We start from the raw sequence: 17,061 nt of genomic DNA, 5'->3' as shown, positions 1-17,061 counted from the left end.
TGTGTGGCGGATCCGTACTACATGCACGAGTCTTTCTTGAGTCTCGGCGACTTTGAGCGTGAAACTGCTAGGGAGTACCTCCAAAACTTCATGGTACAGAATAAGGACCGGGAAATTGTCCTCGTGCCTTATCATCCAAAGTAAGTCAGTTCCGGACAACCCTTTCGTACATTTCAATCATTCCTTCTCTCTCATATGGGGAATAATTTGAGGTGTCTTTTCCCCGCAGCAACGGGCGCGCCGTCCTTATCGTTCTTTACCCGCAAGTCTCCCACGCCGTGTATTTTGACCCTTCCAGAGACTACGAGAAAAAGGACTACACCCACATAATGAATATTCTAGATGATGCTCTCCAAGGCTTCAGCTTTAGAGGTGGCCACGTGCATATCAAGAAACAAAGGAACAAGAAGATGGGTTTCGCGCATAAAACTAACTTCTCCTGCATCCATGTCCCAAAACCAAGCAAGAAGGATGGATTCTACATCGTCCATCTCATGATTCAGTTCAACACGGATCACCAAAAGCTTCGCATTAACAGCAGAAATGATGATCATATCCACAAGTGGCTAGAATCTCATGGAGAAGCGAATTATAAACTTAGAGATGACTTCTTTCGCATCCAAAGCGACATTGCGACGATCATCATGAAAGAAGTCGTCGATGAGAAGGGGATGTTCCACCACGGCCCTATATCGCGAGCTGACGTCCGAACTCGCATAGGCATGCAACGTCTAGACCTCACGCCGTTCAAGAAGCTAGGGTTCGTCCTCGATGATATGGAAGGATGGAACTTCTAGTGATTTATGATGCCGATGATGATGATATGTGTCGGTTGAACTTGTATACTTTTTGTAGCGATGAAACTTTGTGATCGTCCACGGTCCCTGCCGAACTTGCGTAACGCTACTTTGTTAGTTTGCGTACGATGACCTGCGTACCTCTAGTTAATTAATTTGCGTACTGTATATGTTGCATCTAGTTGCTAACCCTTTCTTTTTCGGTGTTGCTCTAGTATATTTTGTTGCATATATATGATTGTACATCCTCTTCATGAACATGCATCTCTAACAGGTACCTAGTTTCTTGATGGCGAGATGGAAATGCTATGTCGTGTACAAAGGGAAGGTTCCGGGGGTGTACAACGAGTGGCATGAGTGTCAGGCGCAAGTGAATGGGTTCACGGGCGCCAGCCATAAAGGCTTCAAAAGCAGACAAGAAGGAGAAGCTAGTTACTTGAGGTTCACGCTAGCGCGAGAGAGGACTCGTAACCGCCACCTCATGTACTGCATAGTTCCGCTCTCACTCATAGTGATAGCACTTCTTGCGTATACCTTTGTTTAGATGGATGACGTTGTTGTAGTTGCAAGTATTTGAGACTTGCATGTATCGTTATTTTCGAGATGATGACAAGATATCACTTTGTGTTGGATGATGATTATGATGAGACTATTTGTATGTACATGCTATGATTACATTTGTGGTCTCGCAGGCATTTGTATGTGTATCATGATGACATTTCTATGTGCTAAAGATTCTTCTACAAAGCCTGTTCAAATACAAAACAAATATGCCAAAAAAAACTAAAATTAGCAGTAGCGAGTGTATAAAAGTTAGCAGCAACGCCACAGTAGCAGTAGCGCGTCCAGCCAAAGAGCGCTAGCGCTACTAGTAGTAGCGAGCTTCACCTAACTGCGCTGCTGCTACACTTGTGTAGCAGTAGCGCGGTTGCGCACGCGCTACTGCTATGAGTTAGCTGTAGCGCCTTATTAGTAGCGCGGGTACCCGCGCTACTGACACATCTAAAACCCGCGTTGCTGCTAGCCTTTTCCCTAGTAGTGGATCATGCATTACGTCACGAGTAAAGTGACTTGCCGATAACGATATTGAACAAGGTATTGGGATACCGACGATCGAATCTCGGGCAAGTAACGTACCGATTGACAAAGAGAATTGTATACGGGATTACTTGAATCCTCGACATCGTGGTTCATCCGATGAGATCATCGTGGAACATGTAGGAGCCAACATGGGTGTCCAGATCCCGCTGTTGGTTATTGGCCGGAGAGCTATCTCGGTCATGTCTGCGTGATTCCCGAACCCATAGGGTCTACACACTTAAGGTTCGGTGAAGCTAGGGTTATTAGGAGGACTTGTATGTGATTAACAAATGTTGTTCGGAGTCCCGGATGAGATCCCGAATGTCACGAGGAGTTCCGGAATGGTCCGGAGGTGAAGATTTATATATGGGAAGTTGTAATACGGTCACCGGAAAGTTTCGGGGTCATACCGGTATTGTACCGGGGCCACCGGAAGGGTTCCGAGGGTCCATCGGGAGGGGCCACCTCTCCCGGAGGGCCTCATGGGCCGTGGAAGGAAGGGAACCCAGGGGGAACTAATGGGCCTCGATGGGCCTTAGTGGAGAGAGAGAGGGGCGGCCAGGGCAGGCCGCACGCTCCCCTCTCCCTTAAGTCCGAATTGGACTAGGGGGGGGGGGGGCGGCGCCCCCATTTCCTTCTCCCTCTCCTCTCTCCTTCCTTCCCCCTCTTTCCCCCTTGGTGGAATCCTACTAGGACTAGTAGTCCTAGTAGGACTCCCCTTGTTGGGGCGTGCCTAGGAGGGCTGGCCGGCCTCCCCTTGCTCCTTTATATACGGGGGCAAGGGGGCACCCTAGAACACACAAGTTGATCTTTTAGCCGTGTACGGTGCCCCCCTCCACAGTTACACACCTCGATCATACCGTTGCGGAGCTTACGTGAAGCCCTGCGCCGGTAACATCATCATCATCGTCGCCATGCCGTCGTGCTGACGGAACTCACCCTCGGCCTCAACTGGATCAAGAGTACGAGGGACGTCATCGAGTTGAACGTGTGCTGAACGCGGAGGTGCCTTACGTTCGGTACTTGATCAGTTGGACCGCGAAGAAGTTCGACTACATCAACCGCGTTTCTAAACACTTCCGCTTTCGGTCTACGAGGGTACATGGACATACCTCCCCTCTCGTTGCTATGCATTTCCTAGATAGATCTTGCGTGATAGTAGGATTTTTTCTGAAATTACTGCGTTCTTCAACACATCTGGCAAGCCATGTGGCAAGTTGACCGTTATTATGTAGGCCGCATTTTATAACAATAAACACCCTAAAAATTATATGATGCATTTTTGAATAATATTCTAATATAACTTTGCTACTCACTAGAGGACCAACACTAGACAACATGTGGGCCCAAAGATCATACCCAAACCAAAAAAGAAAAAGCTGTTTGCGCTACTTGGGCCATCCCATGAGAGGTGCATGTTATGAGTGTAGTGATGGGGAACGGATACATATTACCTCCACAACTGATATGTATCGACTGTTGTTTTCTTCGAGAAAACTTCCGATCTACTCATCACTGTCAAGTAGTACAAAGAACACTAGAAGTAAAAAATACATCTACATCCAAAGATCACCTAGGGCAACCACAAGCACTCGAGCGAGCTGAAGGTGGGCCACCGTCATCGCCTCTCCCTCACCAGAGTCGGGAAAACATTGTTATAGTAGACAGTCCAGAAGTCGTCGTGATAAGGCCCCATATGACCAGCGCATCAAAACAACAACCATCTCCAATGAAGAAAAGCACACATCAGAAGGTTCCAACCTGCACACAGAGAGATGTAGACGAACGAAGACCCGATCAAAGCAGATCCACCAAAGAAAACGCCGCCCGGATCCCATGAGATTCGCCGGGGACACACCTGCACACACACACCGTCCAACGATGCTAGAATTGACATCGGGATGGGGGCTAGGCTTGGAGAATCTTTTTCCATCTTCACAAAGCCTCCGCCACCTCGTCCTTCTGAGAATGTCACAAACCCTAAAAAAACACCTAAAAGCAGAGCCCCTTCAAAGGACCGTAGGAGACGAGGTGGACCAGCGATGGCATCAACGAGAGGCAGGGAAACCCTAGTTGAGTACCTTGATTACATGACGCAGGAGGGATATGTACCAACTGCTGCGATACATACCGCTACGATCGCTCACGTGCAGCTTGGGCGTGGTCCGACCCATCAAGTTACAGAGCATTTGCCATTCTGGGAAGTTTCCAGGAGTTTGTTAGTCGGTACTAGGAAGCTACCAGACAGTTTATTTTTTCCTCCTATTTTTTCATTTAATTTTTATTGTTTTTCTGCATTTTTTTTTCTCTTTTCATTTTATTTTTCCAAATTTGCAATCATATCTTGAATTTACAAACTTTTTTGAATTAAGAACTTTGTTTGAAATATGCAAGCATTTTTCTCATTCATGAATGTTTCAAAAATCATATATTTTAAATTTGTGACATTTTGTATATCATGATTTTTTTTAATTCATGGACTTTATTCAAATTTGTGAACATTCTTAAGATTCATTAATGTTTTTCAATTCAGTTTTTTTGAATTTAGTGAAAAGTTTTAAAAAATGCAAATATTTTTCAAATCCCTGATTTTTTTTTGAATTCATGAATATTTTTGAACTATGAACATCTTTCTAGTTTGTGAATTTTTCTTAATTCATATTTTGTGAATTTCCTGAACATTTTTTGTAGTTCACAGACATTTATATAAATTGGTGATTTTTTAATACCACGAACTTTTTTGTTATTCGTGAACATTATTCAAGTTCGGCAACATTTTTCATTTCCTACATTCCGAAAGAATTTTGGAATTTGTGAAAATTTAAGTGTTTCTTTTTTGTTGAAGTTATGAATTTTGTTTCTCAAAATTATGTTTAAAAAAAATCATGGAAAAACACTCTTTGAAAACCTGTTTGAGGGATCTAAGTGCTGCCCGCATTGGTCTGTCGTCCGCAGGCCGATCCATGGGGCCGAATCCTGATGCGATCATCCACGCGGCAGCATAGCCGCCCGTAAATTCAGATCAAAATATGACTTGATCAAAAATGCGGCCTGATCTAGAAAAGTGTTTAATCCTCAATAAAAGAATCCAAACAAGGTGTTTCATTCACGCGACCTGATCCTGATGTGATCGTCCACGTGGAAGCAAATCCATGGAATGTTTTTGAATATTGTGGGAAGTTTTAAAAATTCGCAAACATTTTACAAATCCATGGAATGTTTTTGATTTCATGAACATTTTTGCATTATGAACATCTTTCTAATTTATCATTTTTTCTTAATTCGTATTTTATGAATTTACTAAAAAAAATCCTAATTCACAAACATTTATTTGAATTGGTGATTTTTAATATCACGATGTTTTTTTTTATTCATGAACATTATTCAAGTTCCCGAACATTTTTCATTTCCTACATTCAAGAACAAATTTTGAAAATTTGAAAATTTTTGTGTTTACTTTTTTGTTGAACCTATGAATTTTGTTTCTTAAAATCCTGTTTAAAAGAAAATAAACTGGAAAAACATTCTTTGAAAACCTGTTTGAGGGATCCAAGTGCCGCTCACCATTGGGCGGTCGTCCGCATGGGTAACACGAACAGCACGAGGCGGCTAGCAGACTGATCCGTGGGGCCGAATCCAGCCCAGCCCGGTTGCGGCAGCATAGCCGCCCATAAATTTAGATCAAAATATGACTTTGTCTAAAAAAAGATCAAAATATGAATTCATGCGACCTGATCCTGATGCGATCGTCCACGCGGGACTTAAAAATTGACAGTACTACTCTAATCTAATGATGCTAGCAAAGACAATACTAAAATGCGGCATGATCTAAAAAAGTGTTTAATCCTCGAAAATAGAATCTAAAAAAGGTGTTTCTTTCATACGACCTGATCCTGATGCGATCGTCCACGCGGGACTTAAAAAATTGACAGTACTACTCTAATCTAATGATGCTACCAAAGACAGTATTACTTTAATCTAAGAGATCATTTATTATCGTGACTCAGAAAATCAGTACAGCTACGCCCTACGGTCATCTAAAAAAAAAGTTGAAGCATATCATCTGTTTTCACACACGGCACGCATATCTTTTTGGGAAATCAGGGAGAGATCCCACGTTTGAAGCATATCATCTGGGAATATAAATTTTCCCTTGCTTCAGCATGGGCAGAGGAAAGAATAGAGGTCTTATCGGATCATGCTTCGTTGCTAACAGATTTTGGTCAAATCACTCCAAATTCTAACCGCCCACAATTTAAAATTCGACTGGGATGGCTTACTAGGGAAGGGTTCTATGACTTGGTTAAGAAAGTTTGGGCGTGGCAACCCTGGGGTAATACGCCCATCCAACAACGGATTTATCATCACACCTTGCGACGATCCCTTTGTGGATTCGCAAAACGGTACTACCGATTGCCCGCCTTTTACGCGAGAAAGAGATCAAACGGTACCACGGTTCAAGGCTCAGTTCTTTGTTCAAGGAGACAACATGGAATACTTTCATATGCTAGCCAACGGTAGGCATAGAAAGAGACATATCTTTGCCCTAGACCAGGATGAGGACTTTATCAAGGGGATGCCACGCTCAGGAATTTTATTACTAAGTAATTCAAAGCTATTTGGACCTTCAGTTGAAGGTTCATTTTCACTGGATGAGGTGACCGTTGGGTTTTCGGGTGATTTTGTGTGGGACCAAGTCGTCAGTCCGAGGTGGCGGACGCGTACGGACACTCCCGGGCCGTCCCATACCCGCCCTAGATTTGGGTTGGATACGAGCGATGCTGGTCAGCCCGGGCCTTTGAGGCACCCGGATGGGTCGAGTTTTTTTTACAGGTCAGTGACAAGGCGACCCGTGCGGATGTTTGAGACCGGTTTGAGACGTCCGGCTGGTTGTAGATGCTTTGAGCACATTAGAAAGATTGAACCGGCACATCATCATGAAACTGGCGAAGTCATCACAGACGTCATCATAATCGATGGGAACGTCTACTCCCACCGAATGGACCTCGCCGGAAAGTTTGAAATAATAATTTCAAAAAAACGCAAACACCAGTGTCAAATCTAGAACTTGAACCATAGTGGGTTGGGTACTTCCAACCATCCAACCACTAGTTGGTTCGCGTCTCGAGCGGCTGTCTAATCTAGGGCCCTCCATCTGCTCGGGTTAATCTGTTTCCTCGTCTTCGTCGAGGACGGACCAGCGGTGGCAAAAAAAAAGACTAAACTAAAGAAAAGATTAGTAGCACACGTGATTCGCTCAAAAATATTAATAGCAAACATGAAAGAGTATCCGCAAAAAAAAACATGAAAGAGAAATGCCCCCGACACAATGTAGAACGTGCGTGCACATCCTCCCATTGCCCGTGTAGAACAACACGGTGGGGCCCGGGCTTAAGAATTTGCCGCCAACAGCTGACAAAGAACTCATGTCCGAAACCGATTGCTTCCATCCTAGGAGTAGTATTCTCCATCGCCCTCTTGCCCTATATAATACCCCTACGAGTACGACTACGAGCAGCAGAGCAATCAGCTCCATCTTTTGGCCACAACAATACCATAATTCTGCCACTTGTAGGTAACACAGCCATGGACGAGATGTATCTCCAATCGCTGGTGCTGGCGGCGGTGGCGGTTGCGCTGCTGCAGGTGCTGAGGGTGGCCCTGAACCCGGCGAGGGAGAGGGCGCCGCCAGGGCCATGGAAGCTGCCGGTGATCGGCAGCATGCACCACCTCATGAACGTGCTGCCGCACCGCGCGCTGAGGGACCTGGCCCGCGCGCATGGCCCGCTCATGATGCTGCAGCTTGGGCAGACGCCACTGCTGGTGGCCTCGTCTAGGGAGACGGCGCGGCTGGTGCTCAGGACCCACGACGCTAACTTCGCCACGCGGCCAAAGATCCTCGCCGCCGAGATCGTCACGTACCAGTCGTCCGACACCCTCTTCTCCCCCACCGGCGACTACTGGCGCAAACTCCGCCAGCTCTGCGCCGCCGAGATCCTAGGCCCCAAGCGCGTGCTCTCCTTCCGCCACATTAGGGAGGACGAGGTATGTATGTAGCCCTTATTACGCTTGCCCATGCATGCTGATACGATTTTGTTTTGAAATGCGAATATATAAATATCAAGCACTCCCTCTACCAAAATACTTGTAGTTCGGTAATCTGTACTTCCGCTACAAGTATTTCTGTACAGAGGTAGTACGTGCCAATTACACTCAGCATTTACACCAACACGATGCCTAAAACATTCAGGATGCACACAGTCAAAGAAAATAAAAGGGTCAAATCAAAAGACCTGTGAAACAAACGATTGGTGCCAAAAGCAGCCACAGGTTGATCTGTAGAGCGAGTGCTGGGACGGGGACGACCCGCTCCTAGGGTTCCCCCCTCGCTCCACCGCCGCCGCCAGCCCCTTCCCCTCCCCTCCCGCGCCTCCGGCGGCCGGCCGCGCGCGCCGCCCCGTGCCCCGCCTCCTTCCTCCCTCCTGGTCGCCCCCCGCGTCGCCTCCCCGAGCGAGGCGACCGGGGGCTCATCTCCCCGCCCCCCAGCGCCCCCCTCCCGTTCCCCGCCTCCCGCCGCCGCCGTCCGGCGCCACCGGGCCCTACCCGCGTGGTGTTGACGGCGGCGGCGGCCGTTCCTTCCCCGCGCGCGGTGCCACGGCTCGGGTGGTGCGTCCCGCGGCGGTGCTCCTCGGTCAGCGGTGATTCCGGCAGCGGCGGCTGCTCCTGGCGGCGCTACTCCGGGTGGCCTAGAGGCGCTGGCGCAGCCACTTGGCGGCGCGCTGACGCGATGGTGGTGGCGGCGCCCTCCCGGCCCAGATCTGGGCCCTTTTGGGCCCCATCTGGGTCTGGGCGGGCCTGTCTCGGTCGCGCCTGCGGCGGCTCCGGCGGGGCCGGTGGTGGTGCGACTCGTGCGGGGGGTGGTGGAGTCGGCGGCACGTCTACTGCAGCTCGGCGACGGGTGCTTCACGAGCCCCTTTTGGGCTCGGCCGGGCCTCGAGGGCCTGGTACGCTCCCCTTGCCGCGTCCGGTCGGTGACCGCCGATGGCGGTGGAGGTTGTCTCCTCCGGCGTGGTTGCTCTCGCTGCCGTTCTTCGTTCCCGGCTACTCCCTCTCGCTTTCGTCGGTCTCGCTTCGATGACCACGGTGAGGCGGCGGTGATGATGGCAAGGCCGTGGTGGCGCACGTTCGTGGGTGGCTTGTCTGGTGGAGCGCGTCGGACCGTTCGGGGTTGTGGGTGTTGGCGGATGGGAGAAATCCGAGCCGGCTTGCCGGCACCGACGCGGTGACGCCCATGGGCGCCATCCTTCCTTCCTGAAGGGCGTCGGATCTTCCCCTTCCCCACGCCCCTCCGTGTACCGGGGGAAACCCTAGGACCTGTCCGGGCAGCAGCGTCGTCGTCGTCGTGTTCCTTCCTGAAGGTGCTGCTTGGTATGCGGAGGTTCGAGGTGCCTGGAGCGAGGTGTGGTACATCTCCGGTGGGCGCAACGGTTTTGGGTTATCTTCGTTTTCGTCGATCGGATGCTGTTGACGTTATTTTCTCTCTTCTTTCTCTTTTGTTTCTTTTGGGCATGCTTGTGCTATTTGCCCCAGCATTAAACTCTTGGTTGTATCGGGCGGTTGCTATATCAATATAGCGGGGCGAAAGCCTTTTTCTCAAAGAAAATAAAAATAGGGAAAAACAACTCTGCCACGGCGATCAATCACCTGCAGTAGTAACACTCTAACCACTATCAAAGACATCACCCAGACTAGAAAAAAGTTCTCCAAAAGCATTGCCTCCAGAAAAAAAACAATGCACAAAATTAAACGTGGTTCCCGGCCACCTGGATATTTTGGGATAAAATGGGCTTTCTATGCGTGTATGGGGTTTTCCGTCATAAGAAACATCCTGCATGTGATTGCTTTTGAGGTTCCCGGCTCCCCCAATATATAGTGATTGAAAATTTGTAATATAATACTTTCTACATATGATGCAGTAGTAATATACTATAGTACAGTACGATACTTTTTGCAAGGGGTGCTCTTGAATATTGAACTTACTAATTACTAGTTAATTAAACGTGGCAACAAAATTAAACACGCCAGAGTAAGCTCTAAGCAACAGTCAGATTTGCATCCGACGGTGACATTTTTCTAAAAAAAGCCCACAAATTAAACAAAATGCCATGGCAGATTTGCAAGATGCCAACCCAGCCTCACCTAATTAATACTCCCTCCCTTCCTTTATGTAAGGTGTATTATTCTCGACAAGGTGACCAAGGAATATAATTATAGACATGTTAAGACAAAATTACCTTGTTCAATTTATTGGTTAGTAGCAAGTAAATCAGTAACTCCAGGAAAGTAAGGGATACATGCAATCGACAGAGAGATAGTTTCTTTCTTTTGCTGCATGGAGAGATACAGACAATCAGGAAAGAGATACTTTCCTTATTTTTAGAGGGCTAACAAGAGAATTATGAGAAATTAGAAGAAATGCACCTTACATTCTGAAATTTTATAAAAAAAAATACACCTTGTATAAAGGAATGGAGGGAGCATATGTGAAACTGCCGCGTTCGCAACTGCCATGTTGCCAGCAAACGTTCGCTACGGATTGACGGTCTTGAATAATATGTTTAATTCGACGGGTCATTTATTCCTTCAGATGAGGATGCGGGTGGATGAGATCCGCCAGGACAGGGTCGTCGAAACCCATGAACATGAGCGTCCTGTTCCACGGCCTGACCAACAACATCATTGCGCGGGCGGCATTCGGGAAGACGCCGAAGAAGTCGCCAGAGTTCCTGGATGCCGTCACATCCGGGTTGCGCCTGGCGAGCGGCTTCGACATCCCCGACCTCTTCCCGGAGTGGACGACAGTGCTCGCCGCACTCACCGGCATGAAGCGCAGCCTCCAGGGCGTCCACAAGACGGTGGACGCATTCCTGGAGGAGATGATCAACGAGAGGAATGCCACCCGCGCTGACAAGATCAAGGTCGGCGGCGTCGAGAACATGGACGAGAACTTCATTGACGTGCTCATCGGCCTGCAGGAAAGAGGCGGCCTTGGGTTCGACCTCGACAACAGCAGGATCAAGGCCGTCATCGTGGACATGTTCGCGGCAGGCACGGGGACGGCAGCGTCGTCGATGTAGTGGGGGTTGTCGGAGTTGATGCGGAACCCGCTGGTGATGAAGAAGTTGCAGGGCCAAATCCGGGAGGCGTTCAAGGGTAAGGCCGTGGTGACGGAGGCGGACCTGCAGGAGAGCAACCTTCGGTACTTGAAGCTGGTGATCAAGGAGGCGCTCCGGCTGCACCCGCCGGCGCCGCTGCTGGTGCCCCGGGAGAGCATTGGCAGCTGCGAGCTGCAAGGGTACACGGTCCCTGCCAAGTCGCGCGTCGTCATCAATGTGTGGGCACTGGTAGAAAAAGAGGCTTCCGTCCAGCCCCATTAGTCGCGAAACTGTAGGAACCGCGACTAATTAAGTCTTTAGTCGCGGTTCGGCAGACGAACCGCGACCAAAGGCCTGGGCCCAGGGCGCTCGGTGGCCAGCTGGTGCACGTGTGGGGCTTTAGTCGCGGTTGGCCAGGCCAACCGCGATTAAAGGTGCCCAAAGGCCTTTAGTCGCGGTTGGCCAGGCCAACCGCGACTAAAGCTCCTCCCCTATATATACCAGTTCAGCACGCTCACTTAGCCATTTGGTGCCACTTCTCTTCACAAGCTTCACAAGGGGGTGTAGGTTTGCTTTTGGTTCCTCTTATGCACACAAGGTGTTTGATGAAATGCCCCAAGAGGGTGAAACAAACATGATATGAAGTGTTGGAGCCACACTTGAGGTTCCTCATTTATTTTTTCCTCCTCGATCGCGGTTAGCAACTTGAACCTTTCATGCATGTGTGTCATTGATAAAATATGCATGTGTGTTGTTCATTGTTTAATTTCTATTGTTTATAGCTAGTTAGTTTAACAAATGCATGATGGTTAATTATATATTTTATATTATAATAATGCAGATGAATCGGCAATGGATGTACGGTAACCGACTCTCCCGCGAGTTCACTACGGGTTTGAAAGATTTCCTCGTAGTGGCTAATGCGAACAAGCAGAAGGGTTTTGTTATCTGTCCATGTGTTGACTGTAAGAATCAGAAGGGTTACTCTTCTTCAAGAGAAGTTCACCTGCACCTGCTTCGGCACGGTTTCATGCCAAGCTATAATTGTTGGACCAAGCATGGAGAAAGAGGGGTTATAATGGAAGAAGATGAAGAAGGGGATGATTTCATCGATGAAAGCTATCTTGCTCATTTCGGTGATACTTTCATGGAGGATGCTGAAGGTGAAGGGGAAGGTGAAGGGGAAGGTGAAGGTGAAGAAGAGGCACGTGATGAGACCGTTGATGATCTTGGTCGGACCATTGCTGATGCACGGAGACGCTGCGAAACTGAAAAGGAGAGGGAGAATTTGGATCGCATGTTAGAGGATCACAGAAAGTCGTTGTACCCCGGATGCGATGATGGTCTGAAAAAGCTGGGCTGCACACTGGATTTGCTGAAATGGAAGGCACAGGCAGGTGTAGCTGACTCGGCATTTGAAAACTTGCTGAAAACGTTGAAGAATATGTTTCCAAAGAATAACGAGTTGCCCGCCAGTACGTACGAAGCAAAGAAGGTTGTCTGCCCTCTAGGTTTAGAGGTTCTGAAGATACATGCATGCATCAACGACTGCATCCTCTACCGCGGTGAATACGAGAATTTGAATGAATGCCCGGTATGCACTGCATTGCGTTATAAGATCAGAGGCGATGACCCTGGTGACGATGTTGAGGGCGAGAAACCCAGGAAGAGGGTTCCCGCCAAGGTGATGTGGTATGCTCCTATAATACCACGGTTGAAACGTCTGTTCAGGAACAAAGAGCATGCCAAGTTGTTGCGATGGCACAAATAGGACCGTAAGTCGGACGGGGAGTTGAGACACACCGCAGATGGAACGCAATGGAGAAAGATCGACAGAGAGTTCAAAGATTTTGCAGCTGACGCAAGGAACATAAGATTTGGTCTAAGTACAGATGGCATGAATCCTTTTGGCGAGCAGAGCTCCAGCCATAGCACCTGGCCCGTGACTCTATGCATCTACAACCTTCCTCCTTGGTTGTGCATGAAGCGGAAGTTCATTATGATGCCAGTGCTCATCCAAGGTCCGAAGCAACCCGGCAACGACATCGATGTGTACCTAAGGCCATTAGTTGATGAACTTTTACAGCTGTGGGGCAGACCTGGTGTCCGTGTGTGGGATGAGCACAAAAAAGAGGAATTTAACCTACGAGTGTTGCTTTTCGTAACCATCAACGATTGGCCTGCTCTTAGTAACCTTTCGGGACTGTCAAATAAGGGATACAATGCATGCACGCACTGCTTACATGAGACTGAAAGTGTACATTTGCCAAATTGTAAGAAGAACGTGTACCTTGGGCATTGTCGATTTCTTCCGAAAATTCATCCAATAAGAAAGAAAGGCAAGCATTACAACGGCAAGGCAGATCACCGGCCGAAGCCTGCGGAACGCACTGGTGCTGAGGTATTTGATATGGTCAAGGATTTGAAAGTCATCTTTGGAAAGGGTCCTGGCGGACAATCAGTTCCGAAGGGAGCTGACGGGCACGCAGCCATGTGGAAGAAGAAATCTATATTCTGGGAGCTAGAATATTGGAAAGTCCTAGAAGTCGGCTCTGCAATCGACGTGATGCACGTTACGAAGAATATTTGCGTGAACCTCCTAAGCTTCTTGGGCGTGTATGGGAAGACAAATGATACAAAGGAAGCACGGCAGGACCAACAACGTTTGAAAGACCCTGATGACCGGCATCCGAAATGGTTTCAAGGTCGTGCCAGCTACGCTCTGACCAAAGAACCAGGAGAACCAGGAGAACAAAGCCTTGGAGGAGGCCGAGAAAACGGAATTAGAAAGTAAAAAAAGCGGGAAACGAGTTGCCCAGCTCGGGGAACAAAGTAAACAATCGATTGCCCCGCTTATAGTGAAAGCCGCCGGTCCGGATGACCCCGATATCATAGCAGCTGCGGCAGCACATGGATTGACTGTAACGAGTGCCAGAGAACAAGCGGCCAACTTAGGTATTACTCTTCGTGAACTGTTAGGCCTTGATGAGGCGCTAGTGAAGGAGGTAGTAATTACATATGTGAAGAATGGGTCTCTCATCGAGCCTGCGCAGGAAGAGGATCTACCTCCACAAATGAAAGGTCTGCTGAAATGGTACAAGGGTTACATAAAAAATAAAAACGCCAAAGAATATATTTATGCGGAAGTTAGATATGAGCATCACTTCAAACATTACTATGTACAAATTCATCTGAGTGAATTGTTCCAGCTTTTCAATCTGCGCGAGCTCGACAAATCTATCATCAGTTGCTACGTTCTCTAAGTGATTTATTTCTACCCCATCTCGTTCATATTGCCTGCACTATATATATGTCGTGACTATATTATTGTGTCCGCTATTATACATGCAGAATGAAGATTAAGGAATGCAGAGTAAGGAACATCCATGATGTTGGGTTCATTGACCCACACATCGTTAATGGATATGTGTTGGAGCATCACCCCGCCGACATGGAGGCAGACCTGTGGCAGTTTCTTACAAAGCAGGAACTCAAAAGTGATATTCTATTTCCTTACCATTTTGGGTGAGTGTTTCTGTCTTGAGCACATTTTCTTTTGTTTACTCCATGCATGGTATGTGGCCGGCTAATCGATGAGTTATGCATGACGTACTGTGCATGTATCGTGTCCGCAGGTTCCACTGGATTCTGCTAGTAATTAAAGTTGACACCTCAGAATGTCTCGTCCACGACTCTCTGAATAAGGATCCAAAGCTTTGGGGCGGCATGAGAAGAATGTTGCAGAAGTAATTATTTTCATTCATTTGCGCTCTATATCGATCGGCCTATTTCATTCATTTCCTAATATCAAGTAACTAATAACTCTCTTGTTCATTTAATTTTCTTTGCCTCGTAGGGTTTGGAGACGGTTCGTAGATACAAAGGTCGGTGAATTCAAAAAAGAGCTAGAATTCAAAAGGTCAAAGGCTAAGAATGGTGAGGATATTCAGCCAGCGGGGACCAATCTATGTGCATACTATGTCTGTGAGATGATCCGGAGATACACCTCTGAGCGGCGGGTTCCGAGTGATACCAATGCTCAGAGGAATAACCTCCGGATGATGCTTAGTCCAGAAGCTCGCTTCCGACCACTTCAAGAGGAACTAGCTGGATGGTTCAGAAGGGAAGTCCTCCATCCTAAAGGAGAACACCATTACGAGGACGTAGAACTTTATATGCATTAAATTATGTATGGAAACTTGTTCAATATTGTATATGGTCATCCGATGATATTGAATATATATTGTATATTCCTCTTGAATTCTTTTTGGTTCTAATTTCAAATTTATTTGAAATTGTACATTCATATGCATGTATGTAGTACCGTAGAATATGTGAAACTCCTTCAAAATTAAAATAAAGCACAAAAAAAATAAAACAATACAAATTAAACAGAAAACAGGTTTAGTGGGGGGGGGGGCTAAAACCCTAAACCTGCGGCGGCCTTTAGTCGCGGTTGGCCAGAAGAACCGCGACTAAAGATCCTCCGCCCCGACGGCCGCCTGGCGCCCACGTGGACGGGCCTTTAGTCGCGGTTCTTAAGCAACCGCGACTAAAGGGGGGGCCTTTAGTCGCGCCTGTTTGGTCGCGGTTGCGCAACCGCGACTAATGGCAGTTGCGAACCGCGACCAAAGGCCCTTTTTCCACCAGTGGGGCCATCGGACGGGACCCGGTGTACTGGAAGGATGCCGAGGAGTTCCAGCCCGAGCGGTTCGAGGACGGCGCCGTGGACTTCACCGGCAACAATTTCGAGTTCGTCCCGTTCGGCGCCGACCGCAGGATGTGCCCCGGCATCAACTACGCGCTCGCCGTCATGGAACTTGCCCTCGTCCTTCTGCTCTACCACTTTGACTGGTCGCTGCCCGAAGGCGTTTCCGAGGTCGACATGGAGGAGGCTCGTGGCCTCGGCGCACGCCGCCGCACGCCGTTGATGCTCATCGCCACGCCCTTCGTCCCGGCCGCCCTGGGGTAGGGTAGCTACGTTGCTTGCAGTGCAACTGCACATGCATGTGTGTTCGTCCGTATAGTAAGTGTGCGACAAGTGACGTCCAGTGGAGACACCATGTTGTCAACTACACATGCATCCAATGTCTTGGCTTGTGGGTGCGTTCAAAACGGTGATAGTAGTACGTGTGTGTATGTGAGCATCTGTGTTGTACCTTGTTAAAATAATTAGTATTATTTCGGTTGTGATCTGATGCTCATAAGCATGTCCTGTACGTGTCGATTAGTTTGTTTTACATCTTGCATGTGGCAAAATAACATAACCTGACACGTGCTTTGTGCACATGGGATGCGTCTAGTTTAGACCGAGCTGTGATCAGAGTCATGGGATGGCACCATGGAGGTGGATCGTTTGCGTGGGATTTGGTCCAAATTGTTGCCTCTTTTTCAAAAAGAAATAAGGACGCCGATAACGCCCACACGTGTAGGCGTTAAGGAGTTTGTCCACACGTTTTGTGTGGTGTTCAAGAAAATCAGCCCACACGCCTACGTGTGGGCAAAACAACTAGCGCCTACACGCTTTTTTTGTGGTCCGTCTCACACGTTTATGTGTGGGCGAAATGCATAACATCCACACGCCCGTACGTCAGGCCTCCTATCTCATGGTCCCGCACGCTCCCGCGTGACAGTCACCACGCGCCCGCAGTTACCATGGTTCGGACACTTTTCCATGTTTGTTTAACTGCAGTTGCCATGTCACTGAACTACAGGTGCCATGTCGGACAACTACAATTGCCATGGTTGCTCAACTGCAGTTGCCATCTCAGGTCAAGTGCCAGATGCCACTTTTGAACAAACTGCAGCTGTTGCCATGTATGGTCTAGTTTACTATAGTTGCCATGATTTGAAAACTTTAGGAGTTGCCACCTACTAACACTAGTCAGTTGCCGTGTACCCTGCAAAACACATGGCAACTGACGTGTTGGGTAAAAAAGAGAGTTGTCATCTGCTTACAAGCACACTAGTGCAATTGCCGTGTACCCTGCAAAACACATGGCAACTGACATGTTCGGGAGAGTTGCCAT

At 48.1% G+C, this 17,061-nt stretch overlaps 1 pseudogene; it reads left to right on the top strand.

Annotated features, from left to right (window-relative positions):
• The first annotated feature begins 7,346 nt into the window (after positions 1-7,346).
• LOC123084579 (premnaspirodiene oxygenase-like) lies at positions 7,347-16,004 on the top strand (annotated as a pseudogene).
• Positions 16,005-17,061: the final 1,057 nt, after the last annotated feature.

This window comes from Triticum aestivum, chromosome 4A (genome assembly GCF_018294505.1).
Source record: "Triticum aestivum cultivar Chinese Spring chromosome 4A, IWGSC CS RefSeq v2.1, whole genome shotgun sequence".
Classification (NCBI taxonomy): Eukaryota; Viridiplantae; Streptophyta; class Magnoliopsida; order Poales; family Poaceae; genus Triticum; species Triticum aestivum.
Note: the sequence above shows the minus strand (reverse complement) of the source record. Positions and strands in the feature narration are given on the sequence as shown.